The following is a 16,513-nucleotide window of genomic DNA, read 5'->3' as shown; positions in this document are numbered from 1 at the left end:
GCTCCAATACTTTGGCCACCTCATGAGAAGAGAAGACTCCCTGGAAAAGACCCTGATGTTGGGAAAGATGGAGGGCACAAGGAGAAGGGGACGACAGAAGACGAGATGGTTAGACAGTGTTCTCGAAGCTACAAACATGAATCTGACCAAACTGCGGGTGGCAGTGGAAGACAGGAGTGCCTGGCGTGCTCTGGTCCATGGGGTCACGAAGAGTCGGACACGACTGAACGACTAAACAACAACAACAGCTGGAAGTGATATCAGTTCAAAGCCATTTATATCTATTTTATCTTCTTCCCATGTTTCTTGCAAAAGGATTATCTGAAAATAGTTTATATAGGACATAAATTCGGGATCTAATCTTTTCCTTTTCCAGCCAGCAATATTCCAATTTAGGACTGCTAGCTGGGGACTTCTATGTTGTTCTTTTAACAGTCAAAGCGAAGGAGGGGCAGACTCTCTGGGAGAGACGGAAGATGTAACAAAAAAATCAGTTATTTTACATTGGGAAGATGGTGGCTGTGAGGAACCCTCCAAATTAAAATTTTTAACAATTTGGTTCGAATGTTGGAACACCTGGGATGATCTACTAGAAGTAGATCCCTTAACAGGATGTCTCTTCATTTCGAAATTCTTTGTACAACTTGACAGAGAAATACCCAGAGAGGGAGAAATTAAGTCCGTCGGAGGAGACCCTCTAGCAGATTTATCATCAGGCATTAGGATGATTTTATTGATGCGTCCCATCGGGTCTTCAATCGTTTCCGACGACGGGTCCCGAAGTGTGACATTTTCCTTTAAAGAAGGTAGTTGAAGTGACATCACGGGGGCGGTAATTATAGAAGACTCTCTCAGGGGCATCACTTGTGGACTACTTCTATAACTGGTCGAAACTGGAGAAGATTCTAGCTCTGGCATAGATGAGTGAGTTAAAGAAGGATTTGAATCAGTTTCGTCCTTAGGTGTATTGGCCGGTGGATGTAGATGAAGGTTAAATGAGGATGGCAGAGCCTGGTCGTCTCGTGGAATAGCACTGGGGGCAGAAACAACTTGAAGATTTGAGTCTTGCACGATGGTTTTTGCTTTCACAGTGGGGCTGAGCTGAAGAAGGTCGACCACTTCTGTCCGGTGAACCCAAGTGGGGTTATTTGAAGCATCATTAGTATCTTCCCCTCTGTGTTGGACTTGCAAAAGCTGCGATTTAAGCGTGTCAAATCTTTGCATCATCACCGACTGTTCTTTCGGAGGGAGGGCTCTGAACGAATCAATAAATTCCCTTTCATCAAGGGCAGTCTGCAGGTTTCCGTCCTCATATATGGCTGTTTGAGAGGGTATCGAGATTGGTCGAGAATGACACGCTGCAGAATCATCGCAGTGGGGCCTGGCAGTATTTTGAAGTAAGGCAGAGTCTCTTGTCCTAATGTCCTCACTGCCAGGACACCTATTTAGAAGGGGTTTGATCTTGCTATCTGCAAAAACCCTCGTTGCTACGATATCAGCCATGGACAAAAGCGTTTTCCACCTAACAAGAATAGATGGTATCTTTTCAGAGTGGAACGCAAGTATCACCTTCAAGAAGTTGGTCTGTCAGAACAGGGGCATCACCGCATAAAGGTCAATCTGATGTTTCTTAATTTTTAAAAGTTTGCTTAAACAGTCTTTAGCCCCTTCTAGTGATGACCATCTTCCTATTTCCGACCTGACAGAAAGGCAACTTTTCTTGGGTTGCAGAGTTAATATCTGATTATTCAATTGGGAATTTAAGATATATTTAATTTTAGTCTCCTTTCTTTTATCTGAATTGGGGTGAGGCAATAAGTTTTTGACCTCACGAACTGAAGATTGTGTTATTGATTCAAGTTTTTCGACTTTCAGCAAGATATTGGATAATTGTGAAGATACCTCGTCCAGCCTTTTGAAGATACAGTGAAGGGTCTTAATTACTAAGTGTAACTGCTCACAACTGGGGAACTCCCCCATATCAGGTGTTAAACCGTCATCCTGTGATGAGAGTTTTTCTTTCGTATTCTCCTTTACAGGCTTTACTTTTAAAAAATCCCAAGTCGTCGAAGTTGGTGTGGCTTCCAAATCAATTAGAGGTTGGAAGCGATTTTGGGTTTCCACCGCAAAGCAATGCTCAGCATTGTCAGTCCCTCTTCTATTCCGGTGTGGCACCAACCTTGATATTTTTGGTTTAGGGGATGATAGGGGCTCGTCAAAGTCTCTCAAGCGTTTGTTCTGACCCATACTTCCTCCGGCCAAGGATTATACGATTCTTAAAATAACATAAGATTTAACACACAAATAAAATAGTTAAGACCACTGAGTCCTCTCTCCAATTAGGATAATGGCGTTCTCTTCTCTTTTAGCAGCCGAGGCCGACCCGCTGATAAGAGAGAAACAAGGAGTAGTCTGCAGCAATCTGGAGCAGGGCCAAATCTCTCAGAAAGTTTCCATAGCATGTAGCTGCAGCAATTATAAAATGCTTCAAAGACTGACTGGGTCAGTTAAGATAAAAATATAGGTCAGTTAAGATAAAATATAAGGAATTAAAAGAAGATTAAAAGCAATCCGAAGGGCACCGGTAACCGCGTCTTACCTCGGCGCCATGTTGGTTCATTTCTTTATACCTTCTATATATCATTTTCAAATACAGTGGTACCTCAGGTTACAGACGCTTCAGGTTACAGACTCTGCTAACCCAGAAATAGTACCTTAGGTTAAGAACTTTGCTTCAGGATGAGAACAGAAATCGTGCTCCTGCGGCGCAGCAGCAGGAGGCCCCATTAGCTGAAGTGGTGCTTCAGGTTAAGAACAGTTTCAGGTTAAGAACGGACCGCTGGAATGAATTAAGTACTTAACCCAAGGTACCACTGTAATTTTCTCTTAATGATATACAATCTGTAAACTTTACATTTGTTTTCATAAACTTTCCCATTCCTCCAACTGTATATTAAGCCCAACATCCGGAGCCCATTTTATTTAGGCCGATTTTACCTTCTCATCTAAAGTCTCTCCATATAGCAAAATGTTATATGCTTTCTTCAATAATTTGGTATTTCCCTCCACAATTTCCTTTTGAAAGTTTGAGATAGTATAGCTGAGCCCCCTTTTATTATCTTCTTTAAATTTCTCATTAATTTGTCTGTGATGCAACCAACTTTGTAAAGTACCTTTCAAGTTTTCATAACTTAAATTTCAAACCTTTCTCCTCTTCTATTAACAAATCTCTATATGTTGGCCACTTTCCTTTTTTATCACCCCTCCAGCTACACAGGGTCTAATCCTGCCAGACTTTGGTGGATGTCTCAAAAATTTCCAAGGTGTTGGATATTCAAACCGCAGAGCTTGTCAAAACTTAGAGGCAACTATTTACAAATCCTGTTCTTTCAGCAAAGCATGAATTTTAGGGTTAAAAATACATTTGCTTTCACTCAGAGGCTGTAATGTAGATTTGGGGGGGCTTTCATCTCATTCATCTCATTTCATCTTATTCACAAAACGTCTCTTCAGGGGTTCTCCCCTGAATAGCGGAAGCACGGCTTCCATTTTTAATACTTCTCACTTTGAAGTTGAAATTTAAGTCCAAATATTTTTAATTCCTCTCCAAAAGCTTCTTTTTATTTTACCTTATAACAGAAAATCTGTCACTTCAGAGAGCGGCTTTTAGGCTTTGGATATTCATGTGTGCGTTGGAGCCGACAGCCCACCTTGACCGTCTTCCCCTCCCCCACCCGCTGCTGATGCAGTTGCGGGAGCCGGTTTGACAGAAGACCTGGGGCTCAGCTGGACCCCGTTGGAGCCCTACTCTTCTGCAGAGTTTTGTGAGGACTTTTCTTTTTTAGCCCTAAAACTTCCCCTTGGTCGCCTGAAATCCCCCTAAAGGCTCCGCCTTACTCGGATGACGCCCAGGTGACACCATTTCCTCCACCATCCAGACCGGAAGCCCATAATCACCAAGTCAACTCTTTGTGCCATTTGTTTAATTTTATTACGTTTTGCAAGTTCACGAAATGAAAGGGGGAAAAAACCCCAACCAACTTGATAGCAATCACATAACACACTGACAAATGTCCTGCTTATTTATGTCGTGATCCTTCCTAAAAGTTGTTGTATTACATTCTACTTTAAATTACAGTGGTACTTTAAATTACAGTGGTCCTTTCTTAACCTGAAACTGTTCTTAACCTGAAGCACCTTTTTAGCTAATGGGGCCTCCTGCTGCCGCCGCGCCGCCAGAGCACAATTTCTGTTCTCATTCTGAAGCAAAGTTCTTAACCCGAGGTACTATTTCTGGGTTAACGGAGTCTGTAACCTGAAGCATCTGTAACTTGAAGCGTCTGTAACCTGAAGTACCACTGTATCTTTCCGTTGATATATAATTTTATGGTATTACTCCCAAAAAGGGGGGTATTATGAGCCATCAAACCCCAGAAAAACACCTTCTCCAAGGTTTCCACAATTTTGACCACTAGTGTATGTTGTCTTCTAGGTCCAAAGACAGACATGCACACACAGATAGCATGAGCAAGCAGGGCTCCAAAGTGCTTCTCTTGAGAACTTGCCATCTAAGTTGTTTACTCACGGCAAAAGATCCTATTTCCCAAAAGGACAGGAGGGGGAGGTCTCTCCACCACTTTTAACCCACCCCACTCCCACCGCACGGAAGGCAGAGGTCTTGTTCATTCACAATCCCTGGATCCACCGCCTCTCCCAGGGGATCCAGATGCAAGCAAGGTGCCTTGTTCTTCTACATTCAAGGGCCACCCAAGTATTCGAAGAAGTCCTTTGCAGATTAAGACTTAAGTTCAAAATAAGTACAAAAACCCAATAAAAAGACTCACGGGTTTATAGTGGCACCAGCTTTCCTAGTCAAGATTCCACAATATCAGACTGTAGCTCACAAAAGCTTAAGCCATAATACATTTATGAGCCTTTATGGGCTGCAGAAGATGAATAAACAGAAGCATAGTTAATCTATGGACTTCCACCCTACAAGACACAGTGACGACCAGCAACTTTGATATCTTGAAAAAAGGGATTAGGCTGGTGTCTGTGCTCTGCCATCGTAGACCTAGGCAATAATGCTTCTTAATACTAGTTTCTGGAAAGCACAGGAGGGCAGAGGGCTCTTGGGCTGAAATCTTGCTTGCTGGTTTCCCCCAAGCATCTGCTTGGCCACTGTGAGAACAGGATGCTGGACTAGGTGGGTCTTTGCCCGATGCAGCAGGCTGTTATAAGGTTCTGATATGTTGCAATAATTTTACACTTGCATGTGGCATAACACTTCAGTTATACTTCTTACTCATAGGAGAGACTGCTATTGGAGCCTGTGATCATTTCTTAAGTGTGAATGGAGTGATCATGGGTTTCTCTTGCCATTATCTCATCTGCATTACTAAAAATTTGGAATATGGAGACAGTTGAAAATGGAGAGGGAGTGAAAATAAGAGAAGGTGCACATGGGGATTGACGTGTGTTCAGTTCCTTTCTTGTCTTTCCCAAACGTCTAACAGGATTCTGTCTCTGCCCCAAACAGGTGAGGAAAATGATGGTCAGAATTCTACGGAGCTGTCTGTGAAATCAGTGGGAAGGGAGAGAAGCCATTTAAATTCGGGGAATGTGGAATGTGCAATGTGCTTTAGTCACTATGGGAAAATGAGGATACACCAACGAACTAACACGGGGGAAAAACCGTTTGAATGCATGGAGTGCGGAAAGAGCTTCAGTCATAGTGGAAACCTTAGAACACATCAACAAACTCACACAGGGGAGAAACCATTTAAATGCATTGAATGTGGAAAGAGTTTCAGTCGTAGTGGTCACCTTAAAATACATCAACGAACTCACACGGGGGAGAAACCATTTAAATGCATTGAATGTGGAAAGAGCTTCAGTCGTAGTGGAGACCTTAGAAAACATCAACGAACTCACACGGGAGAGAAACGGTTTAAATGTATTGAATGTGGAAAGAGCTTCAGTCGTAGTGGAGACCTTAGAAAACATCAACGAACTCACACGGGAGAGAAACGGTTTAAATGTATTGAATGTGGAAAGAGCTTCAGTCGTAGTGGAACACTTAGAATACATCAACGAACTCACACGGGGGAGAAACCATTTAAATGCATTGACTGTGGAAAGAGCTTCAGTGAAAGTAGAAACCTTAGAAGACATAAACGAACTCACACAGGGGAGAAACCATTTAAATGCATAGAATGTGGAAAGAGCTTCAGTGACAGTGGAACACTTAGAATACATCAACGAACTCATACAGGGCAGAAACCATTTGAATGTATTGAATGTGGAAAGGGCTTCAGTGAAAATGGAGCCCTTAGAAAACATAAACGAACTCACACGGGGGAGAAACCATTTAAATGCATTGAATGTGGAAAGAACTTCAGTCAAAGTGGAACACTTAGAATACATCAACGAACTCACACGGGGGAGAAACCATTTAAATGCATTGAATGTGGAAAGGGCTTCAGTCATAGTGGAACACTTAGAATACATCAACGAACTCATACAGGGCAGAAACCATTTGAATGTATTGAATGTGGAAAGGGCTTCAGTCATAGTGGAGACCTTAGAATACATCAACGAACTCACACGGGGGAGAAACCATTTAAATGCATTGAATGTGGAAAGAGCTTCAGTCAAAGTGGAACACTTAGAATACATCAACGAACTCACACGGGGGAGAAACGGTTTAAATGTATTGAATGTGGAAAGAGCTTCAGTCGTAGCGGAACACTTAGAATACATCAACAAACTCACACGGGGGAGAAACCATTTAAATGCATTGAATGTGGAAAGGGCTTCAGTCATAGTGGAGACCTTAGAAGACATAAACGAACTCACACAGGGGAGAAACCATTTAAATGCATAGAATGTGGAAAGAGCTTCAGTGACAGTGGAACACTTAGAATACATCAACGAACTCATACAGGGCAGAAACCATTTGAATGTATTGAATGTGGAAAGGGCTTCAGTGAAAATGGAGCCCTTAGAAAACATCAACGAACTCACACGGGGGAGAAACCATTTAAATGCATTGAATGTGGAAAGGGCTTCAGTCATAGTGGAGACCTTAGAAGACATAAACGAACTCACACAGGGGAGAAACCATTTAAATGCATAGAATGTGGAAAGAGCTTCAGTGACAGTGGAACACTTAGAATACATCAACGAACTCATACAGGGCAGAAACCATTTGAATGTATTGAATGTGGAAAGGGCTTCAGTGAAAATGGAGCCCTTAGAAAACATAAACGAACTCACACGGGGGAGAAACCATTTAAATGCATTGAATGTGGAAAGAACTTCAGTCAAAGTGGAACACTTAGAATACATCAACGAACTCACATGGGGGAGAAACCATTTAAATGCATTGAATGTGGAAAGAACTTCAGTCAAAGTGGAACACTTAGAATACATCAACGAACTCATACAGGGCAGAAACCATTTGAATGTATGGAATGTGGAAAGAGCTTCAGTAAAAATGGAGCCCTTAGAATACATCAACGAAGTCACACAGGGGAGAAACCATTTAATTGCATTGAATGTGGAAAGAGCTTCAGTCATAGTGGAGACCTTAGAATACATCAACAAATTCACATGGGGGAGAAACTATTTAAATGTATTGAATGTGGAAAGACCTTCAGTCGTAGTGGAACACTTAGAATACATCAGCGAAGTCACACAGGGGAGAAACCATTTAATTGCATTGAATGTGGAAAGAGCTTCAGTTATAATGGAGCCCTTAGAATACATCAGCGAAGTCACACAGGGGAGAAACCATTTAATTGCATTGAATGTGGAAAGAAATTCAGTGACAATGGAAAACTTAGGAAACATCAACGAACTCACACAGGGGAGAAACCATTTACATGTATTGAATGTGGAAAGAGCTTCAGTCGTAGTGGAACACTTAGAATACATCAACGAACTCACACGGGGGAGAAACCATTTAAATGCATTGAATGTGGAAAGAGCTTCAGTCAAAATGGAAACCTTAGAATACATCAACAAACTCACACAGGGGAGAAACCATTTAAATGCATTGAATGTGGAAAGAGCTTCAGTCAAAATGGAAACCTTAGAATACATCAACAAACTCACACAGGGGAGAAACCATTTAATTGCATTGAATGTGGAAAGAGCTTCAGTTATAGTGGAGACCTTAGAAAACATCAACGAACTCACACGGGGGAGAAACCATTTAAATGCATTGAATGTGGAAAGAGCTTCAGTCAAAGTGGAGTCCTTAGAATACATCAACGAACTCACACGGGGGAAACCACAGATGTAGGGAATGTGGAAAGAGCTTAAGACGGAGTGGAGACCTTAATATTCCTAAGCAAATTCACACAGGTTAAAAACCATATAAATGTATGCAACGTTGCACTCAATGTTCACTATTTAATTTACGTCAAGAAACTCATAAAGGCAGAAATCAATTTTAAATACTTTTTTTATTTTCCATTTTCTTTTTATTAAGTTTTTCCAAACAAATCATACATACATACATAATAGAAGATCCAAGAGGAAATCATAATGTACAAGTAGTACCGAAAAAAGAAAGAAAAAATATAAAAGATCAAAAAGAAAGGTGTTTCCCTTCATCCCGGTCTAGGTTATTTAATCATCCTACCTTTCTGCGGTCTCCATTCTCTCTATATCTCCACTTCACAGATTTTATATATCACCTACTGTAATTTTAATATTACCTAAGTTTTTTTCTGTATATGTTAAGAATTTGTTCCAATCATTAATAAGTTTTTTTACTTTCTTGATGCCTGATTCTTTGTGTCATCATTGCTAATTCTATATATTCAAATAATTTGATCTGCCATTCTTTAATTGTTGGAATGTTGGTAGTTTTCCAGTTCTGCGCCAACAATATTCTGGCTGCTGCCATTGCGTACTGAAACATTGTCTTATCTTCTTTTTTTTCCTCACCGACCATACCTAACAAAAAAGCCTCAGGTTTCTTGGGAAAAGTGTATTTCAAGATCTTTTTTAATTCCTCATAAATAAGTCCCCAGAACCTTTTTACCTCTACACATGTCCACCACATATGGTAGAAATCACCCTCTTTTATTTTGCACTTCCAGCATTTCTTGTCCCCGGTCTTATACATTTTTTCCAATTTTACTGGACGATGTATCAGCGATACATCATTTTTTCCATGTTCTCCCTGAGTCCCACACAGGCTGTAAATTTCATATCTATTTTCCAAAGTTGTTCCCATCTATCGTATTCTAAATTATATCCCAGGTCTATAGCCCATTTAATCATAACCTCCTTCACCTCCTCATCTTTAGTGTCCCATTCCAATAGTTGACCATACATTTTGGATAAAAGTTTGGTGTTTCCTTCCACTATTTCCACCTGGAATTTCGATTTTTTCTCATTTATTCCTATCTTTTTATGTTCGTTCCATAAAGCGTTTATTTGATGGAATTGTAACCAACTTACTAGCTTATCTTTTAGATCCTCATATCTTCTAATCTTCCAACCTTTATCCGATCTAACCAGGAGGTCTTCATAGGTCCATCTTTGCTCTTCCATATTTGGTTTTTTTAATCGTTAGAATATCAATGGGTGATAACCACCATGGGGTGCTTTTTTCTAAAAATCTTTTGTTTCTGTCCCATACCTCCAGTAACGCTCCTCTAATAATGTGGTTTGAAAAACCCCTATGTATCTTCCCTTTATCCTGCCATAAGTAAGCGTGCCAGCCAAACCTGGTGTTGAATCCTTCTAAATCTAACAGGTCGGTATTGTTTACAGTAATCCATTCTTTGATCCAACACAGGCACGACGCCTCGTAATATAGTTTCAGGTTTGGGACAGCAAACCCTCCTCTCTCTACGGTCAGTGAGGATTTTAAATTTAATTCTTGCTCTTTTCCCCTGCCAGATGAATCTGGACAGGGTTTTCTGCCAATCTTTAAACCTCGTGATACCTCTGATCACAGGAATGTTTTGAAATAAAAACAGCAGTCTCGGCAGTACACACATCTTAATTACAGCCATCCTTCCTGACCAGGATAGCTTTAACCTACACCATGTGTCTAAATCTTTTTTTTATCTCATTCCAGGTCTTAATATAGTTATTTTCTACTAAATTTATATTTTTCGTTGAAATCCAGATACCCAAATATTTTACTTTTTTCACAACCTTTATTCCTGTTTGTAACTCTAGCTGTTTTCTTTGTTCTTCATCCAGATTCTTTGTTAACATCTTAGTTTTAATTTTATTTAGTTTGAAACCAGATACTTTCCCGAATTCTTCTAATATTTCTAAATTTTTACCGATGCCACCTACTGGATCTTCGAGGGATATGACTAAATCGTCGGCGTAAGCCTTTAATTTATATTCTTTTACACCAATTTTTATTCCTGCTACTTCCGATGTTTCCCTTATCTTGTTTGTGAGGAAACCACAGATGTAGGGAATGTGGAAAGAGCTTAAGACGGAGTGGAGACCTTAATATTCCTAAGCAAATTCACACAGGTTAAAAACCATATAAATGTATGCAACCTTGCACTCAATGTTCACTATTTAATTTACGTCAAGAAACTCATAAAGGCAGAAATCAATTTTAAATACATGGAGCCCGTGTGATGTTTTGGTGTTTGTATTTAAATTTGTATACACATATATATGTATTAAAGTAATGAAGGTCACATATACCTGATGTACAAAAGAAGTTGCAAGTTGTTCCTAGATTATCCGGGGGGAGAGTGTGAATCTGGAATGCTCAAGGTGTGTGATGAATCTGTTGAGTTTTGACTCCACCCATCACTGCACAAATGATGCGCTGCCCTTGTCTTGTGGATCAGCATCTTTCAGGCTTCAGGGAATTGCCTTCCTTCCCCCTTGGTCGTAGATAAGCAGAACAAAGGAAAAGGAGTCTTCTTACCAGTTAGAAACTTTAATGATCCCAGCAAGGGCATAAAGAACCCGTCTTCTAGGAATGGCGGTGCTCCCAATGAAGAGGTCCAGTCCCTCACATCCCTAGTCACCCCTGCCACTTCTGCGTCTCGTAATCTGAGCTCGTTCCCTCTGTGCTTTCTGTCCTGCCACTTTCGCTGCTCTCCTTGACCTTGGGGAGAGCGGATGGATGCTTTCCAGAGACACTGAATCTGTTAACTCTCCCCCCCCTCCAGAGTTTCTTCTGCAAGCTGTTCCCCATCCAGTATTTCCCAGCTTCTGCTTTCTGAACTATGTTCCTCTGCAAATCACTTTTCCAAATCTATACAGTCCTGCTGCTCCTGGGAAGAATCAGGGGAGGGGGATTTTCCCACTAATGCCTCGGTGCAGCTCTCCTCAGCTGGGTCCCTGGTTAGGTTTTGGTTTAGGGGAGAAAGTGTGGGACTAGGCTGGGGGAGGGGAGGGGGTAGAGAAGTAGAGGGGATGCTTTTTCCGTGCAAGGCTAGTTCGTGTTTCTCCCGAGTACGCGCCTGTAATCCGTGAGCGTGCATTTAGCAGGAGAGCGTCCCTTGGCACGTAAGATGCTTCAGGAGGCCCTAGAGCAAAGCGTGTGTGTTGCACATGCACTGTGAGAGCAATGGTAGAGGAATAGCAAATAACTGTCAGGGAGCTTAAAAGGAGGCTGTCGTTTCGTGAGAGGGGGTGGGGGGAGGAGAGTTTTAGTGACGCTGAACAGGAAGAGCCAAGCGCGCCTACGGGATACATGTGGTTGCTACTCTGAGTTTGAAGATGGGCAGTGGGAGTGGCACATGCTTCTGCTGAAAGTAGATCTAGGGAAGATTGAGTTAATTGCAGCCTTAAACACACTTGGGTCCCATTAAAGAGGCTGCTCATGAGGCCGGAGGAACATCGCCCGGCTGTGAGGTGTAAAGTCCACCACTCCCTGCAAGGTCTTTTCCACCTGGCCAAAGGGATGGGAACCAGACTCACCCAGCCCTACTATGTTAAATATGTATTCTCTCATAGCTCTAATATGTTAAATATGAATTCTGTAATCGACCTTTGTAATGTTTTATTTTGAAATCTTTAAGATAATATTTTAATTTTCAGTTATGTTGCTTTGACTGTATATTCTATATTTCACATTTTTCAGGTTGTTTTATTTATGTTTTATTGATTTAATATTCTGTTAACCGCTTTGAGGTTTTTCTTGAAAATATAAAGTGGAATAGAAATTAAATAAAAAAAGTTTCGAGCAGGGATATCCAACATGGGGTTGCTCAGATGTTGGGCAACAACGCCCATAAGCTTCAGCCTGTATGGCCAAGGTTGATGGGGGTTGTAGTTCAAAAGATCAAGGGTGGAAAATCTCACGTTTCTTACAACTTTTCATTATGAATAATTATAGGTAAAACTTTTGTTAATATAGAGCTCATTTTTGGGCTTCCAGGAACAGCTAGTCGCTTCTGCTTTATAAACAAACCCAAATATATTGACACACTTTACTTTAAAAGCGGATTTCAGAACAGAGATAAACCTTTTTTTCAGAACAGAGATAAACCTTTTTTTAAAAATCTTTTTACTTTACAAACCATAATTTTGTCAATCCAAGATCTGCTCTTCATATGTATAAAAATACTTTGTTAACTATGAGATACCGAAATAATCATAAAAAACCTGCAATAAAACATTATCAGCATTTAAAAAGAAATGCCAGTGGGATGTTCAAGGCATTGAGTTACAAATTAAAGCAAATATCAACCATTGCTAGGTAGACCCAGGAGACTTAATCCTAGAATCAACCCCTGCCCCTCCCAGCCCGCTTTTGCCTGTGAGTAGACTTGATTCAAAGATCACATAAATCATCATGATTTTTTTCTCATTAATTCTGATGGGCGGGGGCGAGTTAACCCCATGGAGGTATATATGGGTCTGAGTGGCAGGTGATCCACTGCCAGACCGCCATCTTGGCAAGAATCTTTCTCAAGGCCTTGTCTTCCAGAGGACGGGCAATGAATTCTGCCCGTCCAGGCTGCTATGTGGCAGAAATGCATTTTCCCACCTTCCCTTGAAACAGCCTTGCCCTACAACGCTGTGTCACAAGCTGTCCTTGGGACCCCACATCTCAGAAGGCAGGCAGTGGGGACGGGTGCTGTGTTTCCCTGGGAGGAACACAATGGCACTGGAGGCTGCTGAGCAAAATGGCCCCCGTGGGCTCCATTGTGTTCCCACTTTCCTCCTGATTGCTTGCCTTCTCCCTCGAGGGCCACATCCACGCCACATTTAAATCCCTCTACTACCCCTTCAGTCAGTCATGGCTTCCCCCAAAGCATTCTGGGAGCTGTAGTTTGCTAAGAGGAGACTCCCTGTTCCCCTCCCAGAGAGATAATATGTAGAGTGGCTTCACTGTCTATTCCTTGTCACAGAGAACTTGGTGAATTGTAACTCTGAGGGAAATAAGGGTTTTAAGGGTTGCCATGGTTTAAGACTTGATTGCCTCTTCTCTTTTCTTCCCCGCCCCCCGGGCAATATAGCTTCTATAGTTTCTATAGCCTACATATGGTAGAGATATTTAAAATGAGAGTCCTCATAAGGATTCTTTTTTGCTCTTCAGAAGAAGAAGAAGAAGAAGAGTTTGGATTTGATATCCCGCCTTTCACTCCCTTTAAGGAGTCTCAAAGCGGCTAACATTCTCCTTTCCCTTCCTCCCCCACAACAAACACTCTGTGAGGTGAGTGGGGCTGAGAGACTTCAAAGAAGTGTGACTGGCCCAAGGTCACCCAACAGCTGCATGTGGAGGAGCGGAGACTCAAACCCGGTTCCCCAGATTACGAGACTACTGCTCTTAACCACTACACCACACTGGCTCCCGCTTCAAAATATGGCAACCATACCTAACAGCTCCAAGCAACCTTAACAAACTACAGCTCCCAGAATTTTTTGGGGGAAGCCATGACTGTTTAAAGTGGTTTACAGTGGTACCTCTGGATGCAAATGGGATCCGTTCCGGAGCCCCATTTGCATCCTGAATCAAACGCAACCTGAGCCTGCAGGTCACGATTCGCTGCTTCCGCGCATTCACGTCACGTCATTTTGAGCGTCTGTGCATGCGCAAGTGGTGAAACCCGGAAGTAACACGGTACATTAATTCCAGGTTGCCGCGGAGCGTAACCTGAAAACGCTCAACCTGAAGCACATTTAACTCCTGGTATGACTAGTGTCCTTGAAGGACAGAGATGCCTCAGCTTTGTAAATCTTGGTTGCCAATCTCATCTCCGGTGCTAAGTGAGGTCTAGAGGGGTGCGGTTGCATGTCTGCTGCCCCAACTGATTCCTGTATAAAATATTCACCACGTTTGGGTTGAAACGGCACTCTTTACACTTACCTGGTTTGCACATGATGTTAATGTGCCAAGGGTGTGGAAAACATCAGGGAAAAACATTTCACACAGAAGTGAGAAGCCGGCTCCCTGCATGAGTTTGTCAAGAACTGGAATAACCGGCTCTTGGCGGCCATCAATGAGATCGCACCTAAGCGCCCTCTGCCACCCCGCCGAAACTGGGCCCCCTGGTTTGCCAAGGAGCTCCGGAAAATGAAGCGGGACCTCAGACAGCATACTCGCGACGGAGCCTCAAGACTTGGCCCTGGACACACTGACCAGATGCTTGGAAGCTGTGGCTGAATGGCTGCATGGGAGCCGGTTGAAGTTATATCCTTCGAAGACAGAGGTCTTCTGGCAGGGTCGGGACTACATGTGGTTGGGGGGCCAACTCCCATCTCTTGCGGGGGCTCAAGTAGTGCCAGGGCCTTCTGTCAAGAGCTTGGGTGTAACCTTTGACGCCTCCCTTTCCATAGAAGCGCAGGTTGCAGCCACAGCAAAGGTGGCATTTTTCCATCTCTGCTGTATTAAGCAGTTGTTCCCTTACGTTTCTCGCCCTGATCTGGCCACAGTGATCCATACAACGGTCACCTCCAGGCTTGATTATTGTAACTCACTCTATGTGGGGCTGCCCTTGAAGCTGACCCAGAAACTCCAGCGGGTGCAGAATGCCGCAGCGAGGCTCCAGTTCTTTACCAACTGCACTGGCTCCCGGTGGAGTACAGGGTCAGGTTTAAGGTGCTGGTTTTGACCTTTAAAGCCCTATGCTGCTTAGGACCCACTTACCTATGGGACTGCCTCTCCTGGTATGCCCTCCAGAGGACCTTAAGGTCCGCAAATGACAACATTTTGGAGGTCCCGGGTCTCAAGGTGATTAGATTGGGTCTGAACTAGGGCCAGGGCCTTTTCAGTACTGGCTCCAACTTGGTGGAACGCTCTGCCACAAGAGACTAGGGCGCTGCAGGACTTGACATCTTTCTGCAGGGCCTGCAAAACAGATCTGTTCCACCCAGCCTTTGGTTTGGACTCAGTTTGACCCTTATTTTTCCCTCCCCTAATGGTTTTGATTTATGGGCTGCTTTTAAAATGAGGCCGCATTTTAAATAAATTTGTATTTTAAATTGGTTTCTGCCTCCCCATTATGTTTTTACTGTAATTTTGCTGGTGTTAGCCACCCTGAGGCCAGGGAGGGCGGGGTATAAATAAAATTTATCATTATTATTATTATCAGACATTAAGAACTTCCTGATCCTGTTTCTTTGACAGAAGCTGACAAATTTAGGATAGATGCTCTATATATCAACTCAATGGCATAGGGCCTTCTTGGTAGTGGTGCCTGCCCTGTAGAAAGCCCTCCCATCAGATGTCAACAAAATAAACATCTATTTGACTTTTATAAGGCAGCCCTGAAGGCAGCCCTGTATGGAGAAGCTTTTAATATTTGATGTTTCATTGGTTTTTTAAAAAAAATTCTGTTGGGAGCTGCCCTGGTGGCTGGGGAAACCCAGCCAGATGAGCAGGTATAAATAAGGTTGTTTTAATATTAATATTATTATGCTTAATTGATAGCAGTTCCCGGAAGCCGCCAGAGGGGAGAGATGCTCTTGGGCTCCCATCCTCCTTGCAGGCTTGGCCACCATGAGGAGGCAGTGCTGAGATTCCTGCATTGCAGGGGGTTGGACTAGATGACCCTCAGGGTCCCCTTCCATCTCAACGATTCTACGATTCTAACAGGGTGCGGGACTAGATGGGCTTGATCAAACTACAGGGCTTTTCGTGTGTTCTGTGTGTGCATGCAGAGGAACGTTTTTCTGTGTGTGTGTCTGAGTGTGTGTGTGTGTGTGTGTGTGTGTGAGAGAGAGAGAGAGAGAGAGAGAGAACCTTCAGGAAGAGGCCCCTGTTTCTTATTTGCAACTAGGATGAATCTGCTGCAATACCCCCACACTTGACCCACCGCTTCCCTGCCTGCTCTCTTTCCACACCCAACTCCAATTCCATGGGCATTGCATTGCATTGCACCCCCCCCCCAAGCTTGCTACACCCCGAGGCGCTTTGCACTCACTGGATTCCTTGCAGGACAAAGACAGTGGAGGATGGCAGAGGGGGCGGGTCAGCTGTTCTGCTTAAGCCGCGCCCCCTTTCCCAAGTCAGTATCGAGGTGCAACCTCCCTCTAGCAGCTTGCACTCTCTGCCTTT

General features: G+C 42.9%; 1 protein-coding gene across 1 annotated transcript in view; it reads left to right on the top strand.

Annotated features, from left to right (window-relative positions):
* The window catches only part of LOC310672941 (uncharacterized protein), a gene marked incomplete at its 5' end in the record, with an annotated part of 173,689 nt that overhangs the window by 20,901 nt on the left and 136,275 nt on the right, over window positions 1–16,513 (top strand). The gene's annotated exons all lie outside the window — the stretch shown is intronic.

The sequence above is a fragment of the Podarcis tiliguerta genome, assembly GCF_965153285.1.
Source record: "Podarcis tiliguerta genome assembly, chromosome: 2".
In the NCBI taxonomy this organism is placed as follows: Eukaryota; Metazoa; Chordata; class Lepidosauria; order Squamata; family Lacertidae; genus Podarcis; species Podarcis tiliguerta.
This window is presented reverse-complemented; position numbering and strand designations above follow the sequence as displayed.